This window comes from Pteronotus mesoamericanus, unplaced genomic scaffold, assembly GCF_021234165.1.
Source record: "Pteronotus mesoamericanus isolate MK-2021 breed Mesoamerican mustached bat unplaced genomic scaffold, CSHL_Meso_final contig_82, whole genome shotgun sequence".
NCBI classification, from domain to species: Eukaryota; Metazoa; Chordata; class Mammalia; order Chiroptera; family Mormoopidae; genus Pteronotus; species Pteronotus mesoamericanus.
In genome coordinates, this window is record NW_026555265.1 from 11,634,528 (window position 1) to 11,651,634 (window position 17,107).

The window sequence follows — 17,107 nt, forward strand, 5'->3', positions numbered from 1 at the left end:
CCTCCTCACTTAATACATTCTATTGATAATATGGTCAGCACTTGTCTCCCTTATTGGATTTGTATATCCCATGAACCCTTAGCTACTTACGTATAAAAGTTATAGGACAGTGCCTTCTGAGTTATAAATTAAAGGAATGCTTAAATATAGCTCACTACTTAGTAACATCAGTGAAACAATGACTATCAAGAGGACAAAAGAACTAAATTCCTGGCAAAATAAATGAGGACAAAGAGAGATTCCTTTTAGGAAATCTTTTAGTGGAGGAGGAAGAAATCCAATACTGAATGATGCAAACGAAGAGAGAATGATCCATATCAGTAAAAGTCTTTCTATCTCTCCACTGGGCAAAGTCAAGTCTGCGATGAGCCAGTACCCGCGTTTACCATGGTTCGGAGCCCACGTCCTCTCTCTCCCAGCTCCCACCCTTTCCCAGGCTACCAATAATGCACACAGAGGACAACAAGCAGACTGGCCTTCATTTTGACAAATACATCTGTGCCCTGGACATCTCCCTGACCACTATTAGCAAGTAGTTCAAGTAGCCACCTAGAAATTGATTAGCTGTTTATATAATTTAAATGGGGAAACACAGAACCTAGAACAGTTAAAACATTGCTGAAAAAGAATGAAAAATTAGAAGAATAACTTTATTTCAAAGTTGCAGTAATCAAGACAATGTGGAAGTGGCATTAGAACAAATATAAAGACAATGAAACGGAATTGACAGTCAAAGGATATGTGACAAAGGTATAAGATAATAATGGAGAAAAGATAATCTTTCAACAAAATGAACATGCATGTGCCCCCACTCCCCTAAAAATGAACCTCAAGCTTTATTTCACATAGCATGCAAAAAGTGACTCAAAATGGATCATATAGCTAAATATAAAATCTGAAACTTTAAAATTTCTAATATGAAATAAGAAAAAAAATAATCTTGAATTAGACAAGGATTTCTAATTACACGTAATGGTTGATTGTACATGTCCGCTCAAAATACAGTGAATAGAGTTAGCTATTTGGCCAAATGCTGGTTTAGATATTGCTATGAAGATATTTCATATTCACACTCAGTTGACTTTAATGTTACTCTGCATAATGTGGGTGAGCCTCCAACAATCAGTTGAAGGCCTTAAGAGCAAAGGCTGAGCTTTCCCAAGAGGCAGTTCTGCCTCCAGACTGTAACGTAAAACTCTGCCTGAGCTTCCAGACTTGCAACACAAGGTTACAATATCAACTCTTCTTTTTAAAATTGTGATTAGAACAAAACAAAACCAACCATAAGATCTACCCTCTTAATAAAATTAAGCACAATCATGTGAGGCGGATCTCTAGAAATTTTTTCATCTTGTCGGACTAAAACTTTATAACCATTGAACAGCAACTCCCCATATCTTTCTTTCTCCCCAGCTCTTGGCAACTGCTATTGTATTTTTTGCTTCTGTGAGTTTGACTGCTTTAGATATATCGTGTAAGTGGAACCATGTAATTATTTATCTTTCTGTGCCTGGCTTATTTCATTAAACATAGTGTTTTTAAATTTCATCTATGTTGCAGCATTTGACAGGATTTCCTTCTTTTTTAAAGACTGGATAATATTCCATTGTGCGTATGTGCCATACTTTCTTTATCCTTTCATCAGTCAATGGATATTTAGGTTATTTCCAAGTCTTGGCTATTATAAATAATGCTGCTGTGAACATGGGAGTGCAACAGCCGTCTCGCTTGCTCTATGGATTTTTAAACTTACCAGCCTTCATACCCACTTAGATGTGAGCCAATTTCTTAACCCTCTGTCTCTGCCTCTCCCTCTCTTTCTCTTAATATGTTCTGTCATCTCATTGGTTCTCTGGAAAATCCTAATGCACAAGACACTGATAAGAAAATGAAAAAATATCACAAACAGGAGAAAACTGACAACCATATATATAGCAAAATATCGGTATTGAATATACATAAAGAATTTTTAAAATTTAAGAGTAAAAAGAGAAACAAGTCAATGAGTAAAAGATTTGGACACTTCACTAAAGAATATACAGGGTCCAAGCAGAAGTAAGGCCTGCTTGAGTGCAGTTGGTAGGATAATAATATGGGTGTAATAATGTATGGTTTTAATTTGAAAATTTCATCTAAAATGTCATATGGTGTGCATAAGTGTGATATTGTTATGTTACAGAATTACATGCTTATGATTTTGTAATAAATGATATTTTAATAAAAAGGGGCATTATTTGTGCCGGGTCCTGTATATCAATGGTCAATATAGTTTGCAATAAGCACATGAGTTAGTATCAACATAATTAGTCATAAGATGAATACAAATTAAAATCACAGTTAATTTTCTGCACCAATCTTAATGGCTACAATGAAAATCTGATAATACCAAGTGCTGATAAATATTTGAAGCAAATGGAGCTCCTACCAATTGCTTTTGAGAATGTAAATGGCATGACCACTTTGTTGTAATATTGAACATACACCTACTACATGGCCCAAACATCCTCCCTATCAAAGGAATTGAAAAATATATCTACACAATGACTTATAAATGAATATTTTAGCATTTTTATTTATAATCACTCAAAACCAAACATCATGTATTTTCTTTAACGGGTAAATGCATAAATAAATGGTGGAATACCTACACACATACACAAAAAAATACTATTCAACAATAAAAATCAGAAAATGTCTGACACATGCAACAACTCAGACCAATTTCAACAGTGTTATACTGAGTGAAATAAAAATGACACCAAAAATGAACATATTGAATAATTCTATGCATGTGACGTTTTTGAAAGGGGAAAATCACTGATACAGAAAATCAGATCAGGGATGGCATTTTGGTGTGATGGTACTACTCTATACTTTGAATGTGGTGGTTATTATATCTCTATATGCATTTGTCAAATCTCATCAAGACACACAATTAAAAGGTATGAATTTTACCTCAAAATTATATTTTAATAAAGTTGACTTTAAAATAAAATAAAATATAAAGAATGATCTGATTTATCAAAATTTTCTACAATGTGGCTACAAGTAAGGTTTAAAATTAAAATTGGAGGAACTGAAAATGTGGTGTTCTCTTAGCAATGTGAGATCTTCCTGGAATGGAAATGTTAGAGCATTAAATTTCAACTCTATAAAACTGAAAATCAATTTGATCATAAATTTGGGAGTTTGCTACTTTACCTTATATTCATATACAATGACTGTGATGATTTTACACAAAGAAAAAAATTTAAGTTCAAATAACATATGACAGCTTGAAAATACTAATTTCAAAAAGATGGTGTTTAAAAAATAAATTTAAAAAGCTCTTATATAAGGAGAACCAAAGAGATAAAATGCAATACAGACTTTTAGTTTAATATAGATAAAAGCTGGTATCAGAGATATATTCAAATTTAACCTTGTTTTTGTACAATTACATATTAAAAGGAGAGAAAAGCAACAAAAAATTAATGAGCCAGAAAAAATCTGTATTAACCAGAGAACTTTAATTTTATTTATGATTTAGACATAAATGTAAAACACATGGTTGGAATTTTGTGTTGTTTCTCCTTTTTAAATTCTTTAGATTTTGTGTGTAAAAAAAATAAAATTTAAAATAAATTTCTAGTTTTGGCTTAGTATTGTGAAAAGTGCATCTGATAGAATTTATTCTTTATGTCATTTGTACAGATTTTAGTTTCCAAGATAACTCTCAAATTTACATCTTGCAGTAATTAACAATTCCAGCATTTTATCCACCTAAACTTTCCTCCCAATATACTTATTAAACACTTAGGTTTAGTTTTCTGCAAAGGATAAAGATAATTTCATAATTACATCTAATAAAATTGTACTCTGACCTCTATATTTTATTTACCATCACACATTAGTTCCAGTTTCAGTTCTGAATACCTATGATGGAATTTTAATGTTAAATAATTGTAGAGCTGAAATGGATTCCAGATGTCATCTGACCTAACACCGTATTTAGACATTAAGTACATTATTTTGATAGATAATATTGACCTATTTTTCTTTCATTTCTGCATTTCCCAATATCCTTTGAGAAATATATGCCAATTTTGGACTCACCACATTTTCTAATGTAAATCAAAATATGTACAGTGTGTTTTTAGTTTCATCACTGCCTACCATGTGCCAATGAATCATCCCTTCCATACTTTATTTTCCCTGCTTTTTTAGTATTGGGAATATTTATTGTAGCTTACCTTTTAACTTTAATCACATTGTTGTCTACATTTTAGCTTTAGCTCATTATGAGTATGATTTCAATCCCATAACCTTTAAAGTTTCCCCACATTTATTCTGCCTTTCTATAAAATTATTTTTTCAATTGACCTTAACAAATAAAATTTCCAAAACAAATTTTAAAATTTTTGTCATTTTAATTTTATTTCAATGACTTTATTTTAATAAAATACAAAATAGGTAAAACCAGCTTCACCCTTTTCTTTCTCTCTCTGGTTGATGTTACACACCGTTCTCCTCACCATCTTATTAATATTGTCTAAGAGTAACTAAAATCTATTCTCCCAACCAACACTCCACACATATATTTCCCTCACCCTCACTATCTCAGTCCCAGTTATTGTTAACTCTTTTATTAACTCTGTCATTTTTTTAATTTTTAAAATATTTTTTCAATAACAATTTACATGTAATATTTTATATTAGTTTCAAGTGCACAGCACAGAGGTTAGACAATCATATACTTTACAAAGTGTTCCTCCTGATATTTCCAAAATCCACTGGGCACCATACATAGTTATTACAATATTATTCATGATATTTCTTATATTATATTAAATCTTAATTAGAAAACAAATAATGTCCTGCTTTTTCACCTTACTGATTCTCACTGTGCTACTGAATATCTTCCATCTTACTAATCTGTTTTCTATTTCATGAGGCTACTTAAAAATCACTTATGACTTTTTAAATGCTTTTAAAAATTGAATACAAACTTTTTTTTACGTTTTATACAAAGTCCTCACCCATCCATCCCTATGCTATTTGAACTGTAGCCTTCCTTTCCTGACTACCTGATGTCTTAGACTGTTTGAGCTGCTGTAATAAAATACCGTAGCCTGGGTATTAAAATTACAGAAATTTATTTCTCACAATTATGGAGGCTGGGAAATCCAAGGTCCAATTTGACTGAGAGAGAGGTAGGTAGAGAGGGAGAGCCCAGGTCTCCAGTGTCTTTTCTTTGCATGAAGCTCACGTTATTGGGACCCCAGCCTTGTGATCTCATTTAACTTTAATTACCACCTTAGAGTCCCTGTCTCCAAATACAGTCATATTGAGAGTCAGGACTTCAATGTATGAATCTGGGGAAGACACAATTCAGTCCATAGCAACTGTTAGTGCATTCTAAGCTTTTAATCACAGCATATTATGTGCTGTATAAGTCTCAAACTTTTTTCTGCCTCCTTTTCCTCCACTTTCCTTTTTTTCCCACCTCCACAGCTTTATCTTGATCTGCTGACTCTACATGGAAAACATCTACCTATTTTTAAAAGCCCTGCTTAAACAATCTGGCAGTCAAAGTGCATGGGACTTTCCTCCAATTTTATCAATAAACTGGCAGTGCATAATGAGCAAATTATTTAACATGTCTGTTTATTTCACTACCTTCCAAAGAGAATGTTGGACTAGGTCATTTCTGAACTTCTGCTAGCCTATGAGTTTATGATTCTGCACAAAGTTTTCTCAGTGGTCTCCAAGGGCTTTAATTTCTGTTGTCTTATACTTCACTAATTTTCCCTCTTTAGACCTCAGCCCACTTCTCCCTGTATCCAAGTTAGCTGTCTATATCTTGTGTATATTTTGTGAGTTACTTGAAGGCTAAGGCACAGTTTTTGGCTCCTTCCCTTAAAATATCAATAGATGTTGATTTAAGTTCTTTAAATTTTAACTCATAAATAAAGGCAAGAAACTATCAAAACTAAGACAATTTAGCATTAAATACTTGTATATCATAATCATGTCAATAACAGGTATTGGTATTAATTTACTTTGGAGCATTGGGAATTGGGTGGGTAACAAAGAAAGTGAAAAATATATTTTTGACTTTTTAAATGATTGCATAGGAAGACAATCATATTGATGACAATATTCAAGATAGCAATAGAGTTGAAATGAATACTAAATTATCCTCTTTATTTTTTTCCAATAAAGATTCTACTTACTTTTGCTTGCCAAGGAACAAATTTTATATACTTAATGAAATGGTTATATTATTTATAATACTTATAATGATGTTTATGGTTAAAAATCATGAGTTTTGAATTTTATTTAATAAAATATATAATGCATCATTTGTAGTAAATTATAAAATTAAACTCCATGTGTAAGAACTTAAGTTTCAAAAAAGAAAAATCTGACAAATATTTTTCAGTGGTCTTCCTTGGAAAATTGTCTTTCAAAATTTCATATTAGCTTCTAAAATAATAAATATGTCAGATATCATAGAATAAAAACAAATAAAATAAAAAATAACAAATAACTCCAAATAAAGAGCATAAAAGACCATAGTAACAATTCAAAATATCAGCAGTTTAAAAAAATCAAATGAAGAGCAATAACTAAGAAATAATAAATACAGAAATAATGGTATAGTGTTTTAGGAGTTAAGCAGAAGAAACCACTCAGTCAAAAGATTGCTGACTAGGGACATATAATTTTATGTAAATTAACTGTGAAGACAGTCAATAAGATGATGATGAAGTTGATCCTTTATTTTCAACTGCCTACTCTAATGTAGTGGTTTGGTTTCTGGATGCAGTTCATCACTGTAGGATTGATCAATCACTATGTGTCTTTGTCTATTTTGATGTAGGCACTTCTGTATGTCTATATTTCAAAACTAAGGCACACTTTACTGGCTAAGCTTATAAACTTAGTATTCATGCTTTAAGATGGCCACAGACTTTGAAAAGGAGCACATGGTTTAGACATCCAGCAATTTCACTTATTATTCGAATCTCTTTGTGTAATTGATGGAAAGGGAATAATTCCCAATTGTTTTTTCAGGGAGTAAATGATGATATACATATAAAGACATTTAGGAGAACATATGTCACATATAAGCAATGAACTTAAAATTGAGCTCCATATTTTCCAAGTATTTAATATTTTATTTTGATCAAATAAAAAATAACTAAAAAATTGAATTAAGATAATTATAAAAGACATCTTCAACTGGGTAAGATTTTTAATGAAATAATTACATCCTTTTGTCTATTTTAAATATCAACAAATGCCATAATAAAATAATTTTATAAAATTGTATTACTAAAAACATTTTTTAACTCAAAAATGCTTTAAAGAATAATATCTCAGGGTTTGAGAGATGATATCAATAATTATCTGAAACCTTTAGTTATAGGCCTATCGATGCCATTTTTATTCCTTGACATTTTCTCCAATGATTGATTATACAAGGCAGGCAATTACAGTCACTACTTTTATCAAAGGAGGTGAAGAAACATGGATACTGATGCTACTATCTAACTCTAAGAGTTCATAGCAGTCATCTAACTTGTCTCTAAATCATTGGCAGATAATTGCAGAGGCCAGGCTATTTTTTTCTGTTCATTAGTTATAAACTTCATTCTTCACAACTAGGAAACTGACATAGAGAACATCCCTTTTATGTAATTTCTAAAGCATTCTAGATAAGATATGCATGTCAGTGAAAGACCACTTCTTGGATTTTACAGTATAATTTTATTTTTAACATGTCCTGCATATAAGTGAATTTATGTAAACATCCAAAAAAGTTTATAAATATTAAAGTAAAAGCAGGTATGGAGTAGAATGTATTCACAAACATTTTTATACTTTTGGTGTCATGGGCTTAGTGAGCCTCATTCATCAATAAAAATTCACTCAAATTATTTATTGAATGTCTACTGTTATAATTGTTACTTCTTGATTATATCTACTAGGTGACAGGACCTATGTAATTATATACATTACTTTGCTTAGTTCTCTAAACAATAGTTAACAATAGCCAATATGGTAACAATTTTACAAATAAGAAAACTGAGGCTGGAAGCTAATTAATATAGTCAAAGTTAACAAATGAGTAACGGTGGATGGGATATAATCTGGGACTCTTTTTACTTACAAATACGATACTTTGTTTACTCAGGTAACATTACTACCTAAAATGTTTATTCAAAAATATTTATAAGTGTCAAACATATGTTAAACATTAAGGCTTCTGATCATGGGTCATAGCACTTACTCAAATGTAAAACGTAATGATAAGGATAGACTTTTTTTTATTAAGAAACTATTGCTATGGAATAGTTTTAGATCTGCAGGAGATTTGCAAAGATAGCACAAAGTGTTCCTCAGACCCCACGATCAGTTTCTCCAATTATTAAGATCTTATAATAGTAAGGTATATTTGTTACAATTAATGAACTAATACTGCTACATTATGATAACTAAATTTAATACTTTATTCAGATCTTCTTAGTTTTTAACCCAATATCCTTATTCTCTTCCAGGATAGTATCTAGAATACTATATTATATTTAGTCATCATGACTCCTTCAGTTCCTCTTGGTGAGACAATTTCTCAGACATATTTTGATGACCTTGACAATTTGAGGAGTATATACCAAATATTTTATATAATGTTCCTCAGTAGGGATTTGTCTGATGTTTTTCTCATTATTAGACAGAAGTTATAACCAAATGCCACAGACTGGTTAGCTTAGAAACAATAGAAATTTATTTTTCACCGTACTAAAGCCTGGAAGTCCAAGATCAGAGTATCAGCGTGATCAAGTGAGGCCTCTCTTCTTGGTTGCAAACTCCTTGTATTTCCTCATATGGCAAAGGGGACTGCAGATGTCTCCAAAACCTATTTTATAAGACACTCTTCTCAGGGAACCCTCATGACTTAAGTACTTCCCAAAAGCCCCACCTGCAGTTACCTTTGGGTGTTAGGATTTCAATAAATGAATTTTAAGGGGACATAAACACTCAGACCACAGCAGAGGTTTTTGGAGAGGAAAATCTCAAAGGAAAAGTGTCGTTTTCAAAACATTGTAGTAAAATGGCTTATCAATGTTGACATTGGCCTTGAAAAAGTGAAAATAAACTTTTAAATATAGTTAAAAATCAGTGTAATGAATATTCAAAGTAGAAGCCTAAACTGAGGTAGGGATGAGAATAAATGAAATGTTATCATGTTTCTTAAATTACTTATTGTTTGCTTATTCCATCACTTACCAAGAAAAATGTTACAATCTACTCATGTGATTCTGAGTGTATCTATTTATTATATACTTTCATTTCTGATTTTTTATTCTTATGCACTTCAGCTTACATTAGGCCTATTTGAATTTAGAGTTATTACATCTTCCTGATGAATTTAATATTTTAATATTATGAATTGCGCCTCTACTTACATACATCTACTAATGCTTTTCTCAAAGCCTACTTTTGCATTAAATATATAGTTACTTCAGTTTACTTTTGGTTAATGTTTCCTTCAAATGCAAGGGTGGGCAAAGAAGGTTTACAATTGTTCTAATGGAAAAATAATACAATAATTAATGAATAATAATACAACAATAAACTATTTTGTGTACTCGCAACTGTAAACCTTTTATTCTATCATGTATTTAATCTTACTTTATACTATCCTGTATCCTTAAGTGGATATGTTTCTTTTGAAACTAGTACTTAGCAGTGTTTTATTTGTTATCCAGTCTGTGAATTTTTGTCATTTAATTGTGACAGGAATGTTTAATGTAATTATTCATATATTTGTGTCTATATGTACTACCTTAGTAAGTTCTACATATCCTTTCTTTCAGTACTATTTTGGGGGGTGTTGGCAGGGATTTTAATTATTCCATTTTTTCTCTGTGGCTACTTATTACATAAATTATTTAACTAAATATTGTATTACCTTAAAGATTAAAACATGTCTTTTGATATACCAAAGTTAATCTTACTTTATATAGTTACCTTCTTCCCAATATGTCACAGTTTCTCCTATCATTGAATATATTTTCATTCTAGATATTTTAAGCCTCAGAAGACATTACTATTGTTATTATTGTTGTTGTTTCTAATGGTAATATTCATTTAGATTTAGCCTCACTATCTGCTTTAACTCTTTAGTTCTTCCAGACTTTTCTGAATTTCTGATCTGGAGTATTTTTCTGAAGCCTGAAAATCACCCTTTGTTTTGTTCCTATAGCATGTACACATGTGAAAAATTCTATTTACCCTTCCTTTTATTTCACATTTGTTTCTTGAAAGATTTTTTATTTTGCATTTTAGATGGACAGATAGTTTTTCATCAATTTACATAAATAATTCTCTTGTATCATAGCTGTCATGGCTTTTGTTGAAAAATTTATGTCAATATAATTTTTTTATGTTGATGGGTCTTTATCTTGGTGATCTTTGATTATTCTCTTTGTTTAAATTTTAGAACTTATTGTGATAAAACTATTTTTAAATGTGAATTTGTTTATCTTGTTTTGTATTCAATGGTCCCAAATTTGTGATGATTTTTGTAAACTTTGTTTAAAAAATTGGGCTAATATTACATCTATCTTATTCTCTTTTCTCTCCACTGAGATTAAAATAATATGTCTATTATATCTTCTCACTTTATATCTCTTACTCTCTCTTCTTTATTATACCTCAATTTTCTCATTATACTTCAATCTCAGTACTTCCTTGTGACCTGTCTTCCATTTTTTTAATTTCATTTTCAGCTATAGTTCATCAGCTTCTTAAATGTGGTTTCAATATTACTGTTTGTATCTTTTTTGGAGTTTCCAGGTTCTATAGATACTCTTGCTTTAGGGAATCTTAGTGAACATATTATGCAGGCTTGTTTTAAAGCCTGTTTTTATATGAGTCTGCTACTGAACATATATTAATAATTCCACTACCTACACTGATAACCTGTTACTCTGCCTTATTTCCTATTATTTCTCCTGGTTTTGTTCATCACGTCTTGTCTCTTTATGTGCCAGATTATATTTGATTGATGACCAGGTATTCTAGATGAAAACTGTGAAATAATTTGTTATATTTCTTATCATATCATTTACATTTATTTTTTGCAACTGGCTGAAAGCATGACCACTTCAGGAAAGCTTTTACTCAAAGGGATTTTGCATCACAGGGTTTAAGAATTTCTTCCCTGAAAACAATAGGACCTGAATGTAATAATTGCTCTGCTTCTGAGTCATTTCTATAACATCTCTAAGCCCTCAGTTTTGTTTTCTTCTGTTGTTTGCTTGCACAATAAAGAAAATAGTGGTATTCTTTTCTTAAAACTGATGTGAAGATTTTACCATAGTGTTTTGAGAGACTGTTAACATTTTAAAATATTAGATTATTGAAAAGGATTCAAGGTGGCAGAGGAATGAGTGGAAGCTGAACAAATCTCCTCCTAGGACCAAATTGTAATTATAAATAAATTGTAGAGAAATCATCCTAAATAACCAACTGAACACTAGCTGGAAAGAAGCCTTATAACCAGGGATAGACAGAAGAAAACACTTCACCCTAACGGAATTGGTAGGGAGTGTGGACAAGGAATGAAAGGGCTGGCTGGGCTTCCACTGGGAGCAGCTGAAGTTCCAGAGATATTTCAGTGGCTGAGGTGTTCCCCCTGAGAAGTGTGGAATCTAAAACCCAAGCTGGGCTCCCCAGCCAACAGCACCAGAACCAGAAGGGGAACCCAGACAACATCCAGCAGTAAAAAGCAGCAGGGTCTGTGTCTGCCAGGAAGAGATTGCTGCAAATGCAGAGAGCCTCTTAAAGAGCCAATACACAAACTTCTGTTTGCAGCCACTTACCCTCGACTCTGGCAGAGGGCGGGCAAGTGGACTACAGATGCATCAGCAGAGTCTGGGGCTTTGACCTTTGGGGAAGGAATAGCCATCAGGTTCCTTGTGCTGAGTCATTCCCCATACTGCAGAGGCTACGTTTCTCAAGCAGAGCACTCCCTTCCAAGCGGCATCAGCTTGAGGGCAAGCGATAGCCCTTCCCAGAGGAATTATTCTGCCCTATCCTTTGGAGCTCAAGCTGGGTTGCTAAGTACAGCTGCGTGTTATCTCAGTGATTAAGTTTAACCATTAAGGTGGATATCTGGGAGCTCTGAGACTTTAGGGGACCCTCTCCTGGGCCTAGTGATGGTAAAAGCCAGCCTTGGTGAGCAGCTTGTTTCTTTCTGAACATACCCAGGCACAGCAGAGCTAGTCACAAGCTGTGGATTGCTGATGGGTCCTAAGAGGTTTTTCAGAGCCAGTCACAGGCTACGTCTGACATAGGCCCCAACCAGAGTCTTGCAGATCTACCTAATACATAGAAACAAACCCAAAGAGGCAAACAAGATGGGAAGACAAAGAAACAGGCCCCAAGGGAAAGAATAAGAAAATCCTCCAGAAGAAGAACTAAATAAAAGGGAGGCAAGCAATCTATCTGATAAAGAGTTTAGAGTAGTAATTACAAGGATACTCAATAGCATGAAAAAAGACATAGAAACTATAAAAAAGAATTTGTCAGAAATACAGACTGTAATAGCTGAAATAAATAATACACTAGAAGAAATAAATAGTAAGTTATATGAAGCTAAAGACCAAATCAGTAATTTGGTAGACAAAGTTGAAAAAGATATCCAAGCAGAGCAGCAAAAAGAAACAAAGAATTAAAAATAAAAGGAGCACTTAATAAACAATTGAGACAACATGAGACCTCACATTCGCATTATGGGAATACCAGCCAGAGAAGGGAGTAATCAAGGACTCGAGATAATATTTAAACAAATAATGACTGAAAACTTCCCTAGTCTGGTGAAGGAAAAGGACACATAAGTCCAGGAAGCACAGAGAGTCCCAAACAAGATGGACCCAAGGAGGCCTACACCAAGACACATCATAATTAAAATGGCAAGGCTTAAAGAAGGGGATTCTAAATACTGTAACAGTTAACTACAAGGGACCTCCAATTAGACTGCCATTTGATTTCTCAGTAGAAACATTTCTATGAAACACAACTATCAACAACTGAATCTAAAAAATAAAAAATAAACCAAACCAAGCAAACAACCAGAAATAAAACAGAATCATAAATACAGAGATTATTTGGAGGATTATTAGCTGGGGGAGGGGTGGGAAAAGGAAGAATGGGTGAAAAGATGCAAGGATTAAGAAGCATAATTGGTAAGTATAAAATAGACAGGGAGAGGTTAAGAACAATATAGGAAATGGAAAAGCAAAAGAACGTACATGCACAACCCATGGAGATTGCTGGAGGGAAGGGGGGTACCAGGCAGAGGGGGGCAGAGAGGGAAAAATTGGGACAACTGTAATAGCATAATTGATAAAGTACATTTTTAAAAAAGAAGTGAATTGAAATGGTGATGATTCTAATATTTCTATTGGCCATTATGTCACTGATGCATTTTTAAAGTTTTACTCACTTCTTAAAAAGTTGAATTGAAATCTTTAATTGCAATGGAACTGTAGAGAAAATGTATTTGGAAGAGATTAATTTAAAAATGTATTACTTTGAGGTTAATTTATTTTTAACTATAGCTACAGAAATTCAACCTATTGGTCCTTCATGTGAGGCGGATTTTGATGAAAATGAAAATGACAGGTCTTGATAACTTTTGCCAGCTTTAGATTAAAATTTTTTATTACAAGTCAAATTATTGTATCAAAAAGCATAAGTATGAAAAGTAATTTTATAATAGTCAAATATTAAAAGAATTAATGTTTTTTAACTTGATACATTAAGTTGAAAATAATTTTCCTGTAATTTAAGATGGTAAAACTTTGGTTTTGTTAAAGTAAGTTGTTTTAAAGAAAAAACATATTCAAGAGGAAGAAAGAGACAATATCTCAAATGAGAGCACATATCTTGAATTTCTCTTATATGTAAGACACTGCTACCCTTTCTGTGAAAATCTAGTAAGTTCTAAATACTTTCACCTACACTTTTTTATTTAAACCACATAACTACTGTATGAAAAATAACAGTACACTTTTGTCAGTGTTAATAAATAAGTTTCTTTTCAAATGCACCCAGTCATTATTAATGGAGTTGTGCTTCACTAATACATCTTTACTCTATCCCATAATGCCTCCTCTTCCATTATCCCCTTACAGAATACCATTATACCCCAATTAGTCCTGTCAAATGGTTATTTGCAGCTGATTTGTTGTTTACTTACTGTTTTACTTTTTTTTGTTGTTTTATTGGATTTCTTGGGGTGACAATGGTTAATAAAATTATATAGGTTTCATGTGTAAAATTCTATAATACATCATCTGTATATTATATTGTGTGTTCACCACTCCAAGTCAAGTCACCTTCCATCACCATTTACTCCCCCTTCACCCTCTTCTACCTCCCCCCACCTCCCTTTCCCTCTGGCAATTGGCATACTATTTGTTGTCTGTGCCCATGAGTCATTTTTTCCTTTTCTATTTTTTTGTTTAAACCCTTCACCCTTCTCACCCACCCAGCCCCTAACCCCCTGCCCTCTGACAGCTGTCAGTATGTTCTCTGTATTTACGAGTCTGTTTCTGCTTTGTATGTTACTTTATTTTGTTCATTAGATTTCACATATAAGTAAAATCATATGGCACTTCTCTTTCGCTGACTGGCTTATTTCACTTACTATAACATTCTCCAGGTCCATCATGCTGTCAAAAATGTAAGATTTTCTTCTTTTTTTTACAGCCTCATAGTATTCCATTTTGTAAATGTACCACAGCTTTTTTATCTACTCATCTATTGATGGGCACTTGGGCAGCTTTCATAGCTTGGCTACTGTAAACAATTATGCAAAAACATAGGGGTGCATATATTCTTTTAAATTAGTGTTTTGGGTTTCTTTGGATTGTAACAAGTGAAATGGCTGGATTATAAGGCAGTTCCATTTTTAATTTTCTGAGGGAATTGCACACTGTTTTCCTCAGTGACTGCACAAATCAACATTTGTACCAAGGTTCACAGGTGCTCCCTTTTCTCCCCATCTTTGCCAAGACTTGTTTTTTGTTAATTTATTGATGTTAGCCATTCTGACAGTTGTGAGATTACATCTCTTTGTGCTTTTAATTTGTATTTCTATGATGATTAGTGACATTGAGCATCTTTTCATATGTCTATCGGTCATCTGTATGTCTTCTTTGTAAAATTTTTTATTCAGGTTTTTGCCCATTTTTTAATTGACTTGTTTTTCTTCTTCTTGAGTTTTCCAAGTTCTCTATAAATTTTGGATACTAACCCTATATCAGATTTATGGCAAATATGCTCTCCCATTCAGTGGGTTGCCTTTTCATTTTGTTGATGATTTCCTTTACTGTGCAAAATCTTTTTAGTTTGATGTAGTCCCATTTATTTTTTCTTGTTTTCCTTACCCAAGGTGAAAGATCAGAAAAAATATTGCCATGACAAATGTCTGAGATTTTACTGCTCATGTTTTCTTCTAAGATTTTTATGGGCTCAAGTATAACATTTAAGTCTTTCACTCGTTTTTACTTTATTCTGTGTGGTGGTCTAGTTTCATTTTTTGCACATGTCTATCCAATTAGCCCAACACCATTTATTGAATAGACTACTTTTATCCATCATATGCTTTTGCCTCCTTTGTCAAATATTAACTGATTGTATAGGCATGGAGTTTTTTTTCTTTGTTGTTTTTGGGTTTTGCCTTAGTTGAGTTTGCCGAGTAGAGGGGAAGAATATGATTCTTAAAGAGGGTAACTGTCTTGGTAAAATGTAGTGATTGTGTATTCTGTAAAAAAAACAAAACAAAAAACTTCTGGTTAATATCTATAAATGACATATAACCATAATAAGTCATTTGTAGGTAAATCAGCTGTATTGATCCTGAATTAATCATTGCATGCAACATAATATGAGGCCTGAGTTTTTTTAAAAGGATTTTAGGACAAGGAAAGTGAAGATGATAGATAGAATCAAATCAGAAAAATGTGTATAACTATTTGTTATACAACCTGACAATGGTGTTCTGAAACAGCCAGGGGTTTTGCTTGCCCACACAAAGAAGTGTGATATCCACAGCAAGAGGTTGGTAAAAAAAAGGAAAGGAGTTGTTTATTTAAAGGTTATACAAATTTAGAATAATGGTTAAGTCAAGTCCTGATCCCTTTAAAAACACATAGTTCAGCTCCCTTGTGCCAAACCCGGCCAGTGTTAGAATACACAACTCAGAAGTACTGTCTTTTAGAAAAGCAGAAGTATGCAGCTCAGCATCCCAATCACAGTTCAGCTCCAAGCATCTTTCACGAGCTGAGTGACCAGGCAGGTCTCCGCAGCACCATCAGCCCTGAAGCTGCCTTCTGCAGTCAGACCTCTAGGCAGACCTCCTGGCCTCATGGCAGCCTTCATTGCAGACTTCTCTGCAGACCCCATGGCTGACTCACTCCTGCATAGCAGACTCTCCTGAAGCCACACAGACAGACCTCCCAGAAGACCTCCTCTGACTTTGTGGCAACCAGCTCTAATTTAAATGCTCAGCTCAGAACTTCCTGCATGATCTAATATCCAGCTCTTTCTATGGTGCGTTAGTGTCTGCTCTTTTTCTCAGCTTCCCAGTCTCTGACCCTTTTTGGCTGCCATCTTTAGTCAGGGCAAATGTTTCCTGCTACACTGGCATTTTCAGGGAAGGCATCCACTCCCTGCTATGTCATGAGACACTGCGCATTCTCACAGTCACAAACACAATTCATCCTGGGCAGCAGCCTTCTGTTCAGGAAGGCATAACCATTAATCTGCCTTTGTTATGCAATGTACCTTAAAAATGCTGTACTTTCTGCTCTGTGGGCTACCATCCTGCCCCTACTCTGCCCCTCATTTCTGCTTGAAAGCAGGACTGTGGGTTGTTCCTCTATTTTCAAGGGACCCATGCTCTAGGCCCTGTTATATATTGACTCTGGATTAAGCACACATGGGCATTATTTTATTACTCTCTCTACTTTTGTGTATGTTTGAAAATTTTTATAATACAAAAGTTATTTCCAAATGCCATTGTAAATCAAATTCTCTTTACTAT